The sequence below is a fragment of the Globicephala melas genome, chromosome 2 (genome assembly GCF_963455315.2).
Source record: "Globicephala melas chromosome 2, mGloMel1.2, whole genome shotgun sequence".
NCBI lineage: Eukaryota > Metazoa > Chordata > Mammalia > Artiodactyla > Delphinidae > Globicephala > Globicephala melas.
Window position 1 is genome coordinate 38,239,639 of NC_083315.2, and position 19,765 is coordinate 38,259,403.

General features: G+C 43.9%; 1 pseudogene; it reads right to left on the reverse strand.

Annotated features, from left to right (window-relative positions):
- Window positions 1-11,767: 11,767 nt before the first annotated feature.
- LOC115864738 (U6 spliceosomal RNA) lies at window positions 11,768-11,867 on the reverse strand (annotated as a pseudogene).
- Window positions 11,868-19,765: the final 7,898 nt, after the last annotated feature.

Sequence of the window (19,765 nt, forward strand, 5' to 3'; positions counted from 1 at the left end):
TATGAGTAAGGGGTCTAGCCTGCTCTCTGGGACAACACATCTGTCTCAATTTCTGCAGGACAGGCTTCATTTAGCCCAAGGGCGTTTTCATATCATCCCTCTATGTCTCTCCTCACAGCAGAATGCCCTCAGGTCCTTCAACTATTTCCCAAAGGAGTTTCCTCTGGCTTCCTCACTCTCTGGAAACTCCTGTTTGTGGATGCCCCTCAAATGTGTAATTCCCAGCATTGGATGCCCAAGCTCAGCTGTGGACTGACCAGGGCAGAGCCAAGACAACCTTTCCCTCTCACCGTTTGGGCATTCTGCTCCTACTGGCACCACCAAAGATTGGTGAGTCTTTGAGCTTATGCTTTTGGTTGATATTGAAACTTGTGGACAGTTGAAACCATCAAACCGTTTTCATGCTGGCCACCACGAAAGGGCTTCCTGTGTATCTCAAGCAACAAAACAGGGTTGAGGAGGGGAAGGTTCCCTGTATGTTCAAGAGCATTGGATGTGAATCCCATGTCTGGCACACAGATCTTGGGCAAGTTTTGTAAGCTCCCTGGGTCTTGGTGTTCTCATCTGAAAAATGGAGCTACCTTATGGAATTGTTGTGAGAATTAGAATGAGCTAGGCTGTCAGCACCTAGCAAATGATCTGGCTCAAGGTGCAAGGTGGTTAGTTTTCTTCCCTGCTGCCCTTCTTTGCAGTTTGATGTCCCTGAATAAGTGCATTCTCTTCTGTATGCTGGTTTCTGGGTTTGTAAAAGAAGCTAAAAATACTCACCTCATAGGAGTGTGGCAATGATTAATACTATATGTAATGTGTGTAGAAAACGCTGTGATCCTTTCTGGAAGCAAAGGGCCATAGAAACATGATAGAGAAAAGCGTTCTTATTGCAGAACTGGGCCGGGGAGTGGAGTCTTCTGAGAACTAATGGAACATTTGAAAAGTGCCGTTTTATTTCTTTAACACCGTGCGAGTGACAAACTCAGAGGGAAGTGGGGTGTTACCGTGTTGGTTTCTACCGTCATAGTTGTCATCATCATCTTCATCATCATCGTCACCAATTACAAAAACACTTTTCAAGCAGGTCTGGGGTAAGAAGAGGTGTAGAAGGATGCTTCCCTAGGTAACTCCAGGCCCCAAAGCTCCTGAAAGCCTCCCCATCTTTCCTTTTCCCCACCCTGCATCCTATGGGGCACGTCCTACAACTGGGCCTGAGCTGAGCTGGCTCTTCTCTGCTTTTCCCTTTATTCCAGCCATCAGAGTCTTTGGGGACTGACCGCCCAGCCCTTGTCACACTGGACTTGATGTTTTCATTTCTTTCACTGGTAAACATTGTGTCATTCTGGAAAATTTTTCCTAGATTTTTACACATAATAGTACAGATACAAAATATGTATAAAATGAACAAATATGGTACCCCACAAACAAATGCTTGCTAGAAATGAAATATAAGAGGAACAGACAGCAACTCCATAGTTTGGAAATGATCTGCTAAGACAGGCATGACTTTTCACCACAAAACTTGGTACTCATTTGATATACGGTGCTGGAGAATAGTCATCTTGACATTTTGGTTGTTTCTCCTGATCTATTTGGTTTTTTAATGTGTATGCCTTCAAGAGGAGAAAACCAGAATATATAAGAAAACTCAGAATATGAGAAAAAGTCTTATTTAAGTAGATGATCTTTCATTCTTAGGACATTTACTTGTTAACATTTTAATCTTGAAAGAGTCATAAAAATAGGCATTAAAAATGCTGGCGGGTTCTCTGACTGGTCTCAAAAATCCCCAGTTTAAAAAAATGCGATTTCAGTTTCTTCATGGGCTAGCGCAGCCTCATCATCGTGATATTTATTGGTTTGTTTATTTGTTATTTATGATATTTAATATTTATTATTGTGGTAAAATATAAGTAACATAAAATTCATCATTTTAACAGTTTTAAGGGTTTAGTTCAGTGGTATTAAGTACATGCACATTGTTGTGCATCCGTCCCCACCCTCCATCTCCAGAACTCTTTCATCTTCACAAACTGAAACTCTGTACCCATTAAATAGTAAACTCCCCATGCCCTCTCTCCTTCCCACGCCTGGCAACCACCACTCTACTTTCTGTCTCTGAGTTTAACTACTCTAGGTACCTCGTATAACTGTAATCACACAGTATTAGTCCTTTACTGACAGCTTGTTCATTTAGCCTAATGTCTTTAAGGTTCATCCATGTTGTAGCAGGCGTCAGAATTTTCTTTATTTCCCAGTAATCTTTACTGGGTACTTACCCTATGCTAGGCCCTGTGCTAAGTGCTTTGTTAAACCTCACAATGATCCTGTGAGGTCTTGTTGCCTGCATTTCACTGATGAAGAAACTGAGGACAGGGAAGTTTAGTAAGCTGCTCAAGTTCATGTAGCTGCTAAATGGTAGAACCAGGCATCTAATCCAGGCCACCTGGCTTCAGAGCTCTCATACTTAAAGAAAATGTCAATATCAGTCATTTATTGAGCACCTATGTGCTTGGTACTAGGCTAGGCATTGTACCATTCCCCCCCCTTTCTTTCTTTTGATATATAATTTACATAGAATAAAGTACATCTTAAGTATGCACTTTATTCTATGTAATTTTTTTACATCGACAAACACCACTCTAATCACAACCAAATCAGGATGTAGAACATTTTCAGCTCTTTAGAAGGTTCCCTTGTGCGTGTTCTAGTGAGTACACCGTCTCCTGCCCGCTTCCCCCCTCGGCCCCCGCCCCAGGAAGATCACTGTTCTAACCTCACTGACAGACCAGTTTTGTCTATTTTTTACTTGATAGAAATGTGATCTTCACATGAGTACTCTTTTTTTTTTTTTTTGCGGAACGCGGGCCTCTCACTGTTGTGGCCTTTCCCGTTGCAGAGCACAGGCTCCGGACGCGCAGGCCCAGCGGCCACGGCTCACGGGCCCAGCCGCTCCGTGGCATGTGGGATCTTCCCAGACCGGGGCATGAATCCGCGTCCCCTGCATCGGCAGGCGGACCCTCAACCACTACGCCACCAGGGAAGCCCGAGTACTCTTTTTTGTCAGGCTTCTTTCACTCAAACCAGAGGCAAACTGGAGAGGGTGTGGCCCACCCAAAAGGAGAGCCACTAGCCAGCTCCAACTAAATGTTGCCATTCAGGAGTTCAGGCTCAGTGTTGCTGGGTCATGTAGTAGTAGTAGTAGTAATAGTAGTTATTATTGTTGTTTTCCTTGAGAAGCCAAATATCTAGACTTTTATGGAATATCAAATTATGATTAATTTGAGAAGTTATAGTACATGTCAAAACACTGAAGGATAAGCAAAATTCATCTATGAGTGGTTGGATGAATACTATGGTGATGGCAGTGAGAATGGACAGGAAAGGACATCTGAAAGGAAGAATCAGAGACACTGGACCTTGAGGGAGAGAGAGAGACGCGAGAATGAAGAATGGCCTCGGGACTTCCCTGGTGGTCCAGTGGTTAAGACTCCATGGGGAACTTAAAAAAAAAAAAAAAGAAAAAAAAAAAAGAATGGCCTCAACCTTCTGAAGCTGAATGACTGGGAATGGGGAGTCCCTGTCAAGAGCCGGGCAGTCTGGAAGGGCAGCTGTCTTGCGGAGAAAAGACAGGGAGTCCCCTCTGTAGCCAAGTTGGGTTTTCCGAGGTGGAGGGACATCCAGAAGGAGGTGGCCAGCAGGCGGAGAGGAATGTGGGGCTCGGGCTTGGGGAAATGCTCGGCCTGAGATTCCACACGTCTGCTTTTAAAATAAGATCAGGGAACATTAAATTCCAGTCGACAAATGCTAAAATATACTTTAATTTCATACTGTAACTAATTAAGGGAGAGAGTAGAAGGGCAGAAAAGGGGGCAGAAGAGAGGCTGCTGGAGAGAAATGCAAGGATGCGCAGAAACAGGAAAGGAATGCCAGAGACCCTGACACACCAAGGAAAAGCGATGCATGTAAGGTGGTTCTAGAGAAAAAGAAATGTGGACAAGTATCAAACGTTGAGCTTCCATCGGCCGTAGACAAAACTAGGGTTTGATTGCATGACAGCTGCATCTTGTGGCTATTAGGACCTTGTAGCTAATGAATTTTTAAATTCATTTTTTGAATGACCATTGCATTTTTGCAGCTATAAGCACAAATACAATATGAATCTGATGCTTCGTGGCACTTACTCCTAGGCCCAAATAAATGAGATCAACAGCTATGACCTTCTTATATACACTGGCCAGATCTCACCATGGAATCATGGCATCAAGTCCACCTTAGGTCCCAGATCAAGTCAGAAGTCCAGCCCTGCAGAAGTCACCCCAGCCTTCCTGAGGATCCCTGGCTTAATAAGGGCATGTATAGCTCAGGCTAGAAGTTCTCCACAGAGTTGTGTCAGAGCCAGTTTAACCTTTGAGAGATGAAGAAAAGAGACATGGTAAAATTCATTCAGCTTAGGGGGTGGTGTCGTTTAATTGTTGTTCTTTCTTGCATCCCATCTTCCACAATTGAAGGAATAGGACCATTGAGTCCCACTATTGTCCCTACAGAGTAAAATGGTCGACCAGGTCCTAAGTTGTGTGTGTGTGTGTGTGTGTGTGTGTGTGTGTGTGTGTATGTGTGTGTGTGTGTGTGTGTGTGTGTGTGTGTCAAAGGAATAGTAGCCATACAGCTACCAAAGGGACACTTACAATTGAATTCAAAAACAGAAAATTGACAAATGAGAGTGACTTAAAGCCATAACAAGCAAATATGTATATATAAGAAAATTAATACTCAGTAAAACTCCCTGATTGAGAGGTGATAAATGACAGATGCAGAGGAGAGAATGGTTAGCATTGAGTGGGGTGAATCAGAGAAGACTAAGAGGGCAAGGAAATTCTATGAATATCTGGGGGATAAATAAATAGAAATTACAGTGGAGGGGCAGAGGGCTTCCTCCCCAATACCCTCAGTCTGCAGATCAGTTGTTGCCTGTGCCCAGGTGAGCTGGGTCCCACTGCCTGTCCAAATCTCACACCCGTAAATTTTCTCCCCATCACTGGCCCCTCTGCATGCCATAGTTGGAAACGTGGCTTTTCCAGAGTCAAAAGCCAGAGCACAAGGCCCCTATTCACCCCGCTGGGTTTGAAATTCTCCTCCGAAATTCCTTTAACTGCAAACGCCTTCTCCCAAGTACACTGTGCATCTTTTCAAATTTCAGACATAAACAGCTGTGTAGCCCCACCTGGCAACCCCCTCTCACCCTCCTGATAAAAATAGAAGGGGCTGAGGTGGGGAAAGCCGTGGGCACAGTGGGGTTTTGTGGATCAGCTGTTTGCACGAGTGTTCCTGACCCCTCTGCCTATTTTGGGAAGGGGTTTCTCTCGGGGAAGCTTGGAGCTGGATTCTTGGGGGATTTGTCATCCCTGGCACCTTGGCCCCTTCCATTCTGGGCCCAAGATGCATCTCTGTGGTTGTGTGTTTAACTCTGTGTCCCAGGGAGAAACACCTTTACCTGTGGTTATTGGCTTGGGTGTCAACTCTGGTGACTGTGGGGGATGGAAAAAGTGGTGGCAAGAAGTGCGGGGAAGCAGCTCGTTTGCAGAAGCCACTGGTGTGAAAACTGTCACCAGGCCCCCAAGGCAGGCACCATGACCCCACGAGCAGGTGAAGGGCTTTTAGAGGTAATAAGCTCTTACCTTGTACACTTGGTTCCTCTGTATGGGACAGGGGTGAATGAGCAGTGCAGGGCGAACTGGCAAGTTCCATGAGATTGGCCTTATGTGAACTGTTCTAGGTCCAACTGTACCGTTTACCAACGATGTGACTTTGAACCTCAGTTTCCTCCTTAGTAAAAGAGGAATTTCAATATTCCCATAGAAAGATGCAGATGAGATCCTGCTGCTTCTCTGCTTACAACCATCCAGTGGTTTCTGGTTGCATTCAGGACACCACGGCCAACAGAGCTTGAGCAACCTGGCCCTGCCTCTCTCACCTCATCTCCCCACGAGTCACCTTACTCTTCCCCTCTGTGTTTTGGCTCCATTTCATCTTCAGATTGTACTTTATTATTTTTTTTTATAGATTTATTTTTGGCTACGTTGGGTCTTCGTTGCTGCACGTGAGCTTTCTCTAGTTGCGGTGAGCAGGGGCTCCTCGTCGTTGCCGTGTGCGGGCTTCTCATTGCAGTGGCTTCTCTCGTTGCCAAGCACAGGCTCTAGGCACGCGGGCTTCAGTAGTTGTGGCACGTGGGCTCAGTAGTTGTGGCGCGTGGGCTCAATAGTTGTGGCGCACGGGCTTAGTTGCTCCACGGCATGTGGGATCTTCCCAGACCAGGGCTTGAACCCATGTCCCCTGCAGTGGTAGGCGGGTTCTTAACTACTGTGCCACCAAGGAAGTCCCTCAGATTGTACTTTAAATATCAGAGAGGCCTTGCCTGACCACCCAACTTCTCTGCCTCCCCCAGTTTCTATTACGGCATCTCATTCCTTCCCTTCCTGGGCTAGACCACGCCTTGCTGGTGTGTATTTTGAGCTGTTTACTTGTGTAGTGTCCACCGCCCTCTCTCACCAGACTCTGAGCTTCAGGAGGGTAGGGACAAATATCGTCAGCTCCCATCTCAGTGTGGGGCATTGCAGCCTCCCAATTGATATTTGTTGAATGAATGAGTAGGTCTAGTTTGCTCTCCTTTGTATCTGCTGTGTCTGGCACATTTAGAGAATCTAGAAGTGAATCATAATAACTCACATGCGTTGAGCACTCTGTATTAGGCACTGTTCTAAGCATTTTGTGTCTAGTAACTCATTTAGTAACCATAGTAATCTTACTGTTTGTTAATGGCCCTCACAACTTATTCCTGTTTTACAAAAAAAGAAACTGAGGCCTGGAGAGATCAAGCCCCTTGCTAGTGAACGGCAGAGCAGAGATTCAATGCCAGACAATTAGGTCCCAGAGATTGTGCCTTTAACCTCTCACCATCCTGCTTGAATGAGAAGTGAGTGAAGGAGAGCAACTAGCTCATTGCAGGGACTCATAAACATTCATTTATCCTTTCCCCCTCCCTGTCCACTTGGTTGAAAGGGTCAAATTAGAGCTATATAAGACAGTAAAGATGTGTAAGGTATAAAATCTCTAAGGGTGTGTAGGGTGAGGCCTCTGTACCGATCAGCCAGCCTCTATCAGCCAGGAGAATTTCCTGGGCATGGTGGGGTTAGGAGAAGTCTAAATGACAGGAGAGAAGGGTGATGACAGGCCAAGGCCATGGGCTGAGGCTTGAGCTGGCAAGGGTGGGGAGCAAAAATAACTAGAAGCTACAAATCGCATGAGATAGCAAGTTAGAAAATTGATGGGAGAAGAGGAGTACCGCTAAGATGCATTAGGACGTGAAGCTGAAGATGATGACCCAGCAGGGCCGTCAAGTCAGGACCCACAGACGGGAGTTCTCCTTTTCCAAGATGAAACCACAGAAGATGTAAAGTTAGTTTTTCTTTAGTCAAACCTGGCAAGAAGTGTTCGAGCTCCGTAGTCTGACATCAGACATCAGTTCATATGTCATGGTTCGACTTCTGGCATTTGCTTGGCAGCCTAAAGTTTGCCACCTGTAGCTGCCTAACCCTGACTCTAACACTGAACCAGAATCTACCAAATCCGGAAGAGTTGGCATCTTTGACTCAGAGAAGATTATAGATTTGGAGTCTTCGAGCTGGGCAGGATTATGTGGAATCCTTACTCTTTCATTGTATTAGGACTGACGTGTTGACTTGGACCCCAAATTAAAAGTGGATGATGGGGAAGCAAAGCAGCATGGGTCACTGGGAATAGTGATATTGAACTTGTTCTGTGCTGGTTGGCCTTTGGCCCATGTTTCAGTCAGGATAGGCTGGGTTATGCTTCAGTAACAACAGTCCCCAAATCTCAGTGAGTTGAAATAACAAAGATTTAGTTCTTGCCCACGTCCACTGTGGATAGTTGGGAGCTTTGCACCAGGTCATTATCCTCCAGGTCAGGCTGATGGAGCAGCTGATGGATTACTGTCTCTAGTCAGTATCTCAGTGGTCGAATAAGGTTTGGGTTCCACATGGCTATTTTGGTCCCTGGGATCCCTTCTTTAGGGGTCAGAATATCTCCCAGAGTAGGTAAGGGTGATATGATGCATGGGGGGCTGGGGGTGCAGCCTGGATGGCTCCATTATTGGATCCTTGTTGCCAGAACAGCCTTCATACTCTGACAAGGGTCTTGGACATTTGGTGGAACCCCATTTAGTGCCCATTTGCCTGTGGTCCAGACCCACTCTTCTGGAAAGAAAGGAGGGCAGCCTCCTCCTTGTGTTCCTTACCTGGGCATTTGGGACCTGGAGGCCCCACTTAAGATGTGTTCAAGCCTTTGACACAAGGTGGTGGGTTCAGTGTGCTTGCCAGGGTGAGGGCTCCTCTTCACTCTAGAATTGTTAGCTCTGCAGAAGGCCCCTTTCCTTCCCCATGGCTTTCTTCCTTTTCTTCTGGGACCAGATCTTGGAGGCCACTGGGCTCTCCAAAAGGTGGAGGCATCACTGGAGTTGGTTGTGGTCTTGCCGGCTATTCCCATTTGGGGACCTCTTGCAGGCTTACCTGCTCAGCTGGTCAGTGAGGAGCTCTGATGACACCTAAAAATGATACAAACAAGGAATGATTATAAGAAAAGAATGGAGCATCTTGTGCAGTGACAGCAAGGATGCAGGGAGGCATACCTGGAGCCACAGGGCTCCGCTTTCCTAGTCGCGGCTTGGCCCTGGCTCCAGGAAGCCTGCCCTTCCTCACTCAGCAAAGGAGGGAGAAGCTTCCTGGCTTATTGGGACAAGGGGAGGATATAGGCTAAGAGATTCCAAGCTGTCTCCTTAGGCAAGGCACACAGAACAAAATCCAAGGGTTTGTGCTGGGACTAAGGCCTGAGAAGCCTCAAATTGCTTCATTTTTGGTCCAGGGAAGCCATGGGGCCTTGGCCTGGGTCCATCCGTGAGAATCTAGGAGTTGAAATACTGTGGCCTAGGAAGAGCCAGGAATGGGGAGTGGAGGTGGGGATCAAGAGCCAGGTCATAGGAGAAGGCCTAACCATCCACAGCACCCCTGCGCTATGTAAGATAGGGCTCACCTGGAGGCAGGTAAAGGCTTCATGAGGAACCAGAGCTAGAGAAGATGCAGGAAGGGACCAATGATTCAAGTCAAAGAAGTAGAACCCTGGGAACATGAATGCCTGGCTGGAGCTGTGGATTGGAACCTGGGGTGGAGGAGTCAAGAGAAGGGACAACCAGGCAGCTTGTCTACAGCAGGGGCCTTATTGAAGGTCATGTCTTGTTGTTGGGGCTTTGTTGGTGACGAATCTAGAGAAGGCACTGGCATGACTGGCACATGGCATAGCGTGGGCAAAAGACAGGAGGCAGAATAGAATGCCTGGAGAGGCCACCCTGAGTAAGCTTGACTCAAATGGGGAAGGGGCCAAGAAGACTCAGGACACACTAAGGGGTTCTGAGCAAGAGAAAACTGGCACTGATATTTCTGCATGTAAAAACCGTGCCCCATTGTCAGGGCCCAGCTCAAATGCTACCCCATCTAGAGAGTTCTACCATAATCTAGGGTCAAAATATACCTTCTTCTATGATTCTATATCTGTCAGTTCTTGTCATAGGTGCCTTGTACTTGAGTTAGTTATGGCTGTCTCTCCCAACAGCCTGATCTCTCTGTGGACAGGACCCCACCGCAGGGGACTCCCAGCTCAGCACCTGGCTCTCAGGTATCTGAGAAGCCAAGGGGAAGGCAGCAGGACGTGGTGGGTCCTTTCCCCATCTTCCAGAGTGCTGCTTCTCCAGGGACGAGCCAGGACCACCTGCCTTCCAGGTACTTGGGCTGTTTGTTTAGAATTCACCCCAGACTTGCCAAATCTGACTTTCCGAGGTTGGCCCCCCAAATCTTCACTTTTTTACTTTCTTTTAAAATTACTGTTGGGACTTCCCTCGTTGTCTAGTGGTTAAGACTTTGCCTTCCAGTGCAGGGAGGGCAGGTTCGATCCCTGGTCAGGGAGCTAAGATCCCACATGCCTCGTGGCCAAAAAACCAAAACACAAAACAGAAGCAGTATTGTAATAAATTCAATGAAGACTTTAAAAATGGTCCACATCAAAAAAAAAATTAATGTTAACAAAGCATAATTTATGCATAACAAAATGTACCCATTGTAATAAAGTTTGATGAGTTTTGGTAAATTTACACAGTCATGTAACCATCATTTCCATCATGATATAGAGCATTTATTTCACACCAGAAAGTTCTCTTTTGCTCCTTTGCAGTCAATCAACTACCCCACTTGGCTCCAGATGACCACTTCTATTTGTTTCTAGAGATTTGTTCCAGAATTTCATATAAATGGAAACTTGTGATGTGGTAGGTTGAATGGTAGTCCCAAAGATGCATCCTAATCCTTGGAACCTGTAAATGTTACCTTATTTGGAAAAAGTGCCTCTGCAGATGGGATTAAGTTAATGATTTTGAGATGAGGAAATATTTCTGGATTATCTGGGTGGGTCCTAAGTGCCATCACAAATGTTTTTATAAGAGAGAAGTAGAGGGAGATTGAATACCACACACACACTGGGGGAAATCAGTGTGAAGATGGAGGCAAAGATTAGAGTGATGTGGCCATAAGCCAAGGAATACTGGCAGCCACCAGAAGCTGGAAGAGGCAAGGAATGGAATCTCTCCCAGAGCCTCCGAAGGGAGTGCAGCCATGCCGACATCTCGATTTCAGTCTTCTGGCATTCAGAACTCTGAGAGAATAAATTTCTGTTGTTTTAAGCCACCAAGGTTGTGGTAATTTTTCACAGCAGCTCTAGGAAATTAATGCATGTAGTACGCAATTTTTTGTGTCTGATTTCTTTTGTTCAGTTTGATTTTAATATTCCTCCATGATATTTGTGTTCATAGTTCATTTTTCTTATTTCTAGTAGTATTTCACTGTATGGATATTCCACAATTTGTTTATTCATTTTACCTATTGATGAATATTTGAATTGTTTCTAGATTCAGAGTATTATGAATAAAGCTGTTATGAACAAGTTTCTGTGTGTGTGTGTGTATGTGTGTATACATGTATTTTATTTCTCTTGGGTAAATATCAAGGGGTGGAATTGTTGGGTTATACTATAAGTATATGTTTAACTTAATAGGAAACTATCAAGTTCTTTCCCAAAGTGGTTGTACTATTTTGGATTCCCATGAACAATGTACAAGAGTTCCAGTTACTTCACGTTCCCACCAACACTTGATTTTGTCAGTCTTTTATTTATTATATATGTATATGTAATAAATAAAAATATATAATTCAACTTTAATTAAAAAGTATGATCTATATATTATATATAATCTATAATAAATATACATATTTATGCTAGAGTTAGTTATAGGTTATTTTAATAAATATATATGTACTATATATAATAAATATACTGAATATATGTAGTATACACATAAATTCCGAAAAACACTTACTTGTTAAAAAAAATGCTTCTTTTTTTCCAAAAAAAAAAAGTTAAAAAGTTCATGATAAGTGATGTACAAAGGTGATACTTTAATATTACCGGAAGATTGAAAATACTAGTAGTTTTAACTATAGAAATATCTAAATATGAACCAAATGATATTTAGTGTAAAGTGTAGATATTTAGTGAAGTGTAAAGTTGTAGACTTGAGATCTTTCATTTTTATTTTCTTAAATTTTGTGTTAAAAACCAACATAATTCTTCAAATGTTATTTCACAAATGTTATGGTCAAAAAATATGGAACACTTCCCAAATTTGCATGCCATCCTTTCACAGGGGCTGTGCTAATCTCTGTATCATTCCAATTTTAGTACATCAGTCTTTTAAATTTTAGTTATTTAAATGAATGTATAGAGGTACTTCACTGTGGTTTCAATTTGCATCTCCTCAAATAAGCATTTTTTGGTGTGCTTATTGGTCATTTGTATATTTTTCTGAAATGCCTGTGCAAATCTTTTGCCCATTGTGTGTGTAGGAGGTGTTGTTTAATTTCTTAGTGAACTTTAAGAGTTCTTACTGAACTTTACAAGTCCTTTGTTGAATATAAATATTGCAAATATTTTCTCCCAGTCTATGGCTTTCCTTTTCATTTCTTTGACAGTGAATTTCAAAGAGTGGAAGTCTTTAATTTTGATAAAGTTCAGATTTCCAGTTTTTTCCCTGTATAGTTAGTGTTTTTTGCGTCCCACCTAAGAAATCTTTGCCTACCAAGGTCAGAAAGATATTCTCCTGTTTTCTTCCAGAAGTTTTATAGTTTTAACTTTTATGTTTAGGTCTGTGATACATCTTGAGTTATTTTTTGTGTGATGTGAGGTAACAGCTAAGATTAACTGTTTTTCTTACAGATATTCAGATTTTTTCAGCACCATTTGTTGAAAAGACTAGTTTATCCCTGTTGAATTACTTTGGCCCTTTTGTTGAAAATCAGCTTGTAGGTTGTTTACCCATTCATCCATGGACGGATCATGTGTTTTTGAAGCTACTTGATGATATTACTTTTTAGATTTCTTTTCCCAAATGGTTTGTGGTTCAAATCTGCATTTTTACCGAGCACCTTTGGTGATTCTTGTACTGGCTAAAGTATGAGACCCTTGGGTCATAGGGCATTGGTTCCTAATCAGGAATAGAAATGATAATCACCCAATGCCAGGGCTCCACCTTCAAAGGGCCTAATTTAGCACGTCTAGAGTAAGCCCCCAGAAGAAAACTTCCCCAACTAAGAGCTATTGATTCTTTGCTTAAGAACAATGGATACATCCTCTCCTTTTCATTCATGTGTTCCTTAGACACATAACGACTGGCTCTTCTGCTGGGCTCTGAGGTGCCTCAGTGAACAAGGTTTGTTTGAACAAGCAAACAGGCCAGTGCAGCCCCTTGTGTGCAGATGGGTCCGACAGAGCCTTGTGGGAAGAGTGGGTGAATCTGGTGGTCCTGGGTGCCACTGTGGATGCTGCAGTTTGGGGATACAGGGAGCCTCTCTTTGTCCTGCAAAGACCCCCACGAGGCCTAGCTATACCCCCGTGCTGGTTAGAGTCTGAGCGTGAATTCCTTCTTGAGGTTAAGACTGCATGTCACGTTCCCTACACTTGTGAACTTTCTGGCTTTGTCTTGGGACGGCTACGTCACGCTGTCTCCAAGTGCTCTGTCCCTAGTGGAAAGTTTTGGTCTCTGGAGGTGCTGAGAGAAGGCAGCTCTGTTGGGTCTGGTGGATTCTGTGACTGCTGAGCTGTCCACATAACTTGGTCTCGGTCCACACTGCCCTGTTTGTTTGCCGTCTGGGTCGCTTCTTCTAGTAGGGTTGACTGTTCCTCTTGCCCAATTTCACACCAGACCTGAAGCCATTTGGCCTTTCTTCCCCCGCTCCTCCACCTGATCAGTGCTTCTGGGCACGTTGTCCAGCCTGATTGCTCAAAATGTGCAAACCCAGCTCAATAGACAGGGCATCCAGGCCCTGGAGGCATTAACCAAGCTCATCTTTACATGGTTTTCTTTCTGGTCTGGGCTAGAGCCCTGCAGTTCTGTAAGGAGAGGGGAGCCTGTTTGCTGTTCCATAGAATGGTCCAGAAACTCCAGCAACTGGCTGTTGCCCTGGAAGTGGAGGTAGCCTGGGCACTGGGGTACGCTGCTTTAGCTCTGAAATTGGTCAGAAGCAGTGGTTCTCAGCCCTGGTTGTACACGAGTATCACCTGGAGAACTTTGAAAGCTCCTGAAGCCCAGGCTCTATCCCAGAGCAATTCAGCCAGGATCTCTGGAGGTGGGATCGGGGGTTACAGTATCTGTAAAGTTCCCCAGGTGATTCCAACACACTGCTAAGTGTGAGAGCAGCTGCTCTATCTAAAAGGACAACACCATTGAGAGAGGTGAGGCAGAGTTGGGGGTCTGGAGCCCACCTTAGTCGACATGCCTCCCTGGATGAAATATGGCACAGTCTATTTTGTTTTTGATTAAAATTATAGGGGTATCACCCCACTTTATTTTTTTTTAAGTATTTTATTTATTTATTTATTTTTGGCTGTGTTGGGTCTTAGTTGCGACATGTGGGATCTTCCTTGTGGCATGCAGGATCTTTCGTTGTGGCTCGAGGGCTTCTCTCTAGTTGTGGTGTGCAGGCTCCAGGGCATGTGGGCTCTGTAGTTGTGGCGCACCGGCCTAGTTGCCCCATGGCATGTGGGATCTTAGTTCCCTGACCAGGGATCGAACCCGCGTCCCCTGCATTGGAAGGCGGATTCTTTACCACTGGACCACCAGGGAAGTCCCTCACCCCACTTCCTTTAAATTTCTATTTCAGCTGTAACTGATGCTCTTCCAGTGTCCACCCTAAGATCACCTTTTGGGTGCAAAACATACTCCCTCAGGCTGGGGAACAGGCTGCAAAGGGCATAGGCTTTGTTTGGCTCTGTGTTTTCAGTCCTTTGCACGCTGCCATGATACCACGGATTGGTGATTAGTGGCAGAGCAGGGCAGTGACTCAGGAGAGCTGGTTGGTCTAGGGGCTTTAGGTTCATTCTTTAGGCTTCTCCTGTCCCACCTCACGACTCAGCCCTGATTCTCATCTTGGGCTTGTTATCCCCACAAACCCCCAATCCAAGCATCCTGCTTTCCTACCACAATGGCTTCTCCTTCTGGCCACATCCTGCTACATCCTCAGTGGGATCTCGCCTTTCTTCTAGTCTTCACCCTCTCCTTCTCTCTTACTCAACCTATCATTTCAGTAACTCTTTTGCCAGCCCCCTACACTTCTGTACCCATCCTGTATTTTATAGAGAAAATTGAAGCTGTAGATTAAGATTCTGCAACTTCCAAACCAGCAGTGTCCTCACTCATTCTTCCCCCAACCTTCCTGTTGCCATAGTGGAACCTCCTTCCCCCTCTCTGAGGCCTGTTCTCCAGCTCACCTCAGAGACCCCATGCATCCCCCAACCCCACTATCTTCTCAGAACCTCCCATTGGTGATCCCTTCTCTCTTTTGTATTTTCAACCACTGGCTTTCACCTCCATCAGTCTACTGAAACAGCTTTGGCTGATGTTACCTTTGAACTCCCATGTAACCAAATCTGTTGGATTTTTTACTCTCTGTTTGACTGACCTCCTGACCTGTCAACAGCAGGAGGCACAGATGACCCCTCCCTTCTTCAGGTCCCCCCCTCCCTGCTCTCTCCTGACTTCCTTCTACCTCTCTGCTCACTCCTCCTCAGTCTTCTTTGTAGACTCATTCTTTTCTCACAAGCCATTAAATGTAGACATTCCCCAAGCTGGGTCCTAGGTGCCGTTATCCTTCTGTTCAAAGCCAGTTACAAACTGTCCAAAATTCATTCTTTTGCATGTGGATGTCCAGCTTTCCTAGTACCATTTGTTGAAGCGACTGTCTTGTTTTCATTGAATGGCCTCCACTGCATGGCACTCTTGTTGAAAATCATTTGACCATATATATATTCAAGGGCTTATTTCTGGGGTCTCTAGTCCATTCCATTAGTCTATATGTCTATCTTTATGACAGTGCCACACCGTTTTGCTTATTATAGCTGTGTCATAGGTTCCTCTTTGTCACTTTAAAAAACATTTAGTTTTTGTTTTTTCACAGATGTATGTGTGTGTCTGTGTGTGAATACAGCTTAAAGAGTCAATTATACTTTAAGGCTTATTATTCTACCTCTCAAATCAGACCCTGCCTCTCTTTGTTTTCTGCTCCCTGGAGGCAACCACTTCAATTCTTTTATCTTTTTCATTTGGAATTCATCTCTGTATCCTTAAGTAATATGAACATAGTAATACTTCTTGGTTTTTAGGTTCTAGGCATTATCTATTGACTTCTCATTGTGTTGGAAATGAAGATTTAGCTCTCTTTTACCACCATCTCCCAAAATGTGCACACTTTCTGTCCCCATCATCCTCCTGGTAGAATTAAATCATAATTTTGGACAAGTCAGTAAGAGCATTACTATGAGAGTGGAAATGTGCTTCACAGCCCAGCCATGTAGAATACTGTCATATATTTTCTTTTCTTACAGAACTTCTTGTTTTCCCTTGACTTAAGAATATTTTTATTTGTTTGCTACATTTTCTATGTATGTATCATTCATTCAACCCCAGAGGGTGCCTGGGAACTCCCTTAGCAAAACTCTGCTGAACATGAGGAAGCCTGTAATTTGGGGATGGGTCATATATCCGTGAACAGGACACCTTCCTTTACTAGCAAGAGGCTTGTCCACTGAGAGGCGATTGGAGTTTCCTTCTATATATGAGGTGCTGGGCTAGGGTGACAGGGATGGATGTGACAGTATTTTGCACACCAGGTACTTACAGTTGAGTAAGAGAGATGGTATTGAGGCAGTCATTCCAGTTTGAGGCAAACTTTGATGAGAAGAACAAGAGCAACTGCAAATTTGAGAGAGGACAGGTTAGGAACAATTATTTCTAAGTAGAAGATTCAGGGAAGGCTTTAGCAGGGAGGGGGTATTTAAGCTGAATTAAGATTTCAATGGGAAAGGTTAGTGGTGCAGAGAGAATGACATTTAGGTGCAGGGAAAAGGAGGAAGCAAATGTACAGAGATTGGAAAGTGTACTGTGGGTTCAGGGAAAGATGGGAGGCCTGGTGTGGCTATGATGGGGGATGCATGGGGATGCATCAGACAAAGGAGAGCTAATTCTGTGCTTGGGCATCTCTGTGCTAGAACTGGGTTCAGTCTTTTATAGGCACCAAACTAGTAGTTCTCAAAATGTTATCACCTGGGAATTTGTTAGAAATGAAAATTCTTGAGCCCCACTCAGACTCATGGAATCAAAAACTCTGGGAGCGGGACCCAGCAATCTGTGTTTTAACAAGCCCTCTAGATGGTTCTGATGCATGCTAATGATTGAGAACCATTACCCCATCCAATTTGATGCTTACAACAACGCCATAGCCAGGCACTCATTATCCCCATTGTACAGATGGGGAAGCTGTCTCAGAGTGAGAAGGTAACTTACCCAAGGTCCAGAGGGGTGCTGGAGCCGGCTTGCACTGGCTCTTGAGAGCAAATTATAAGCATGTCTTCCCAACTCTAAATTTAGTGATGTCATATTGGTAGTTTGAAACTGGCCATAGTGGAAGTATTAACACAATGGAAACTGGCAAATGCCACAAATCAGGGTGTCAAGCCCACCCCGAGAGCCAGTTGTTAAACATTCACCGGCATAGCACTCTCAGGGCACTCAGTTGGTAAGTGGTTGGTAGGCCTGGGTCTTGAACCCTGACAGCCTGGCTCCTAAGTGCATGCTCTTAACCACTAGCTTAAACTTATTCTGAAAGTCTGGAAAGATGGTCTGGGGCCACAATGTGGAAATCTTTTAAGTGCATGGTAAAAATTTGGGCTTTATTCTGTACACACTGGATTTTTCAGAATTTTGAATGGGTAAGTGATAGGATTGTATGTTTAGGCAGGAGAACTAAATTGTTGGCTGTGGCTTTTCACTTTGCAAATATGGTGAAAAGATGGGATTGAGGGGGTGTTGTATGGAAAGTCAAAATACATAGTTACACTCCATAGAGAAGGGGCTCCACAGCCAGGGGGTTGCCCATTCACAGAAGAGGTCATGCAGCACTGCAGAGCAGATGCCTCGTGCCTCACAAAGCCTTCTTGTTCTACAGGAGAAAGGTCCCCTGTCTCTCACTCCAACCGTCTGCCACAGCATGTACTGGCCTTAATGCAGCCCTGCTGGCCAGAGGTGTCTCAGGAGTCCCTGGTACAGGTCATCATTCACTCTGCAGCCACTGTAGCAGACCAAGTGGTCACTTACCCACATTCACTCCTCCTTCCTCAGGGAACCTCGAGGGTTTTCAGGCCCCCTTCACATCAAGGCAGCCATGTGCCTCTGGGAAGGATGGACAACCCTTGGATCCCAGAGGGTGAATCCTGATTGGGTTTAAACCAGCAGTTCTCAGGACTGTTAAAAATTGAGGACTCTTAACGAGCTTTTGTTTATGTGTTACATCAATTGATTTTACCAGATTAGAAATTAAAGCTGAGAATTTAAAAATTATTTATTAATTCATTTAAAAAATAACAGTAGAGGACTTCCCTGGTGGCACAGTGGTTAAGAATCTGCCTGCCAATGCAGGGGACATGGGTTCGAGCCCTGGTCCGGGAAGATCCCACATGCCGCGGAGCAACTAAGCCTGTGTGCCACAACTATTAAGCCTGTGCTCTAGAGCCGGTGAACCACAACTACTGAGCCCACGTGCCACAACTACTGAAGCCCACGTGCCTAGAGCCCGTGCTCCGCAACAAGAGAAGCCACTGCAATGAGAAGCCCACACACCGCAACGAAGAGTAGCCCCTGCTTGCCGCAACTGGAGAGAGCCTGAGCGCAGCAACGAAGACCCAATTGAACCAAAAATAAATAAATAAATTGATAAAAAAACGAACAACGAAGAAATCCGCACTCTGTTATTAAAAAAAAAAAAAAAACAACAGTAGACCCATTACATGTTAACATATTTTTTATGACAAATTAGTATATTTTCTAACACAAAAATATTTCATGGGACTATCTAGTTGTAAGAGAGGAGTATTCATGTATTGTATAGTTGAAACTTGCTAAGAGAGTAAATCTCACCACACACACAAAAGATAGCTGTGTGAGTTAATGGATGTGCTAATTAGCTTGGTTGTGATAATCATTTCACAATGTAACACCTGTATCAAAATATCATGTTGTACAACCTAAATGTATACAATTTTTATTTGTCAGTCATACCTCAATAAGGCTGGGGGAGAAAGGAAAGAAAGAAAATAGGAGTATTTGAATAGCTCTTTCATATAATTGGATATTTTTCTTTGATACTACACCAAAACTCAACGAGAGGTAGTTTTGAAAAAGTTAGTTGTAATTTGCTATCTGAAAGGAGGTCAAAGAACTTTTCATACCCTGTCGCAGGAAAATCTATTTGTGTACCTTGTGCTTTGGGTGGATCGGCTACCCATCTGTGATATTTGGAAAATACTGGTTTACTGAGTATGCACATACTCCAAATGTTGACACATTTTGTTATACAGCGTAAAAAATAAAATCATATTTGTTAACATCACCACCAAAAAGCTTTTATTGGGAAGCTGCCAAAGTCATGATGTCAGACACAAGTTTTCCAAAATCTGAATTTTCGTTTGAAAGCTTGAATTTCGTCATTGGCCACAAACACTGTCAGTTGTTTTCCTTGAAATGACAGGCTCACTTTGTTCATTTTTGAGAAAATGTCTGCCAGATAAACAAGTTTGAATAACTATAGTTTGGCAATTGTTGTTCCACGTAAAAATAATGTTCTCTGAAAAAAGTGGCTAGTTTAGTTTACAACTCAATTGTACAAATGCTTTTTCTCTAGACAACCATTTTCATACATCAGACATGCTGTTTGCTTTTATGCTTTATGCATAATTTTCATTTCATCACAGGATATTAAAATATCATGTTAAAAAAAGACGTGTTTAGGTGTTGAGATTTAATAAAATTAATAATTCTTACTGCTTCATCAAGGACATCCTAAAGTGAAACTGGCTTTTCTTTTAACTGGGAGAGCATGATACCAAAGTATACAATGATACTACTGTTTGCCACTGCTTGGGTGCTAAGACCTCAGCAGTTTAACCCACCACTGCTTTTGCTTTACCAGTGCAAATGTCAACGTGGTTGATAACCCTCAAGATAAACCATAAGATTCCAAAAAAGTTCTTCAACACTGAATATTTCAGCACC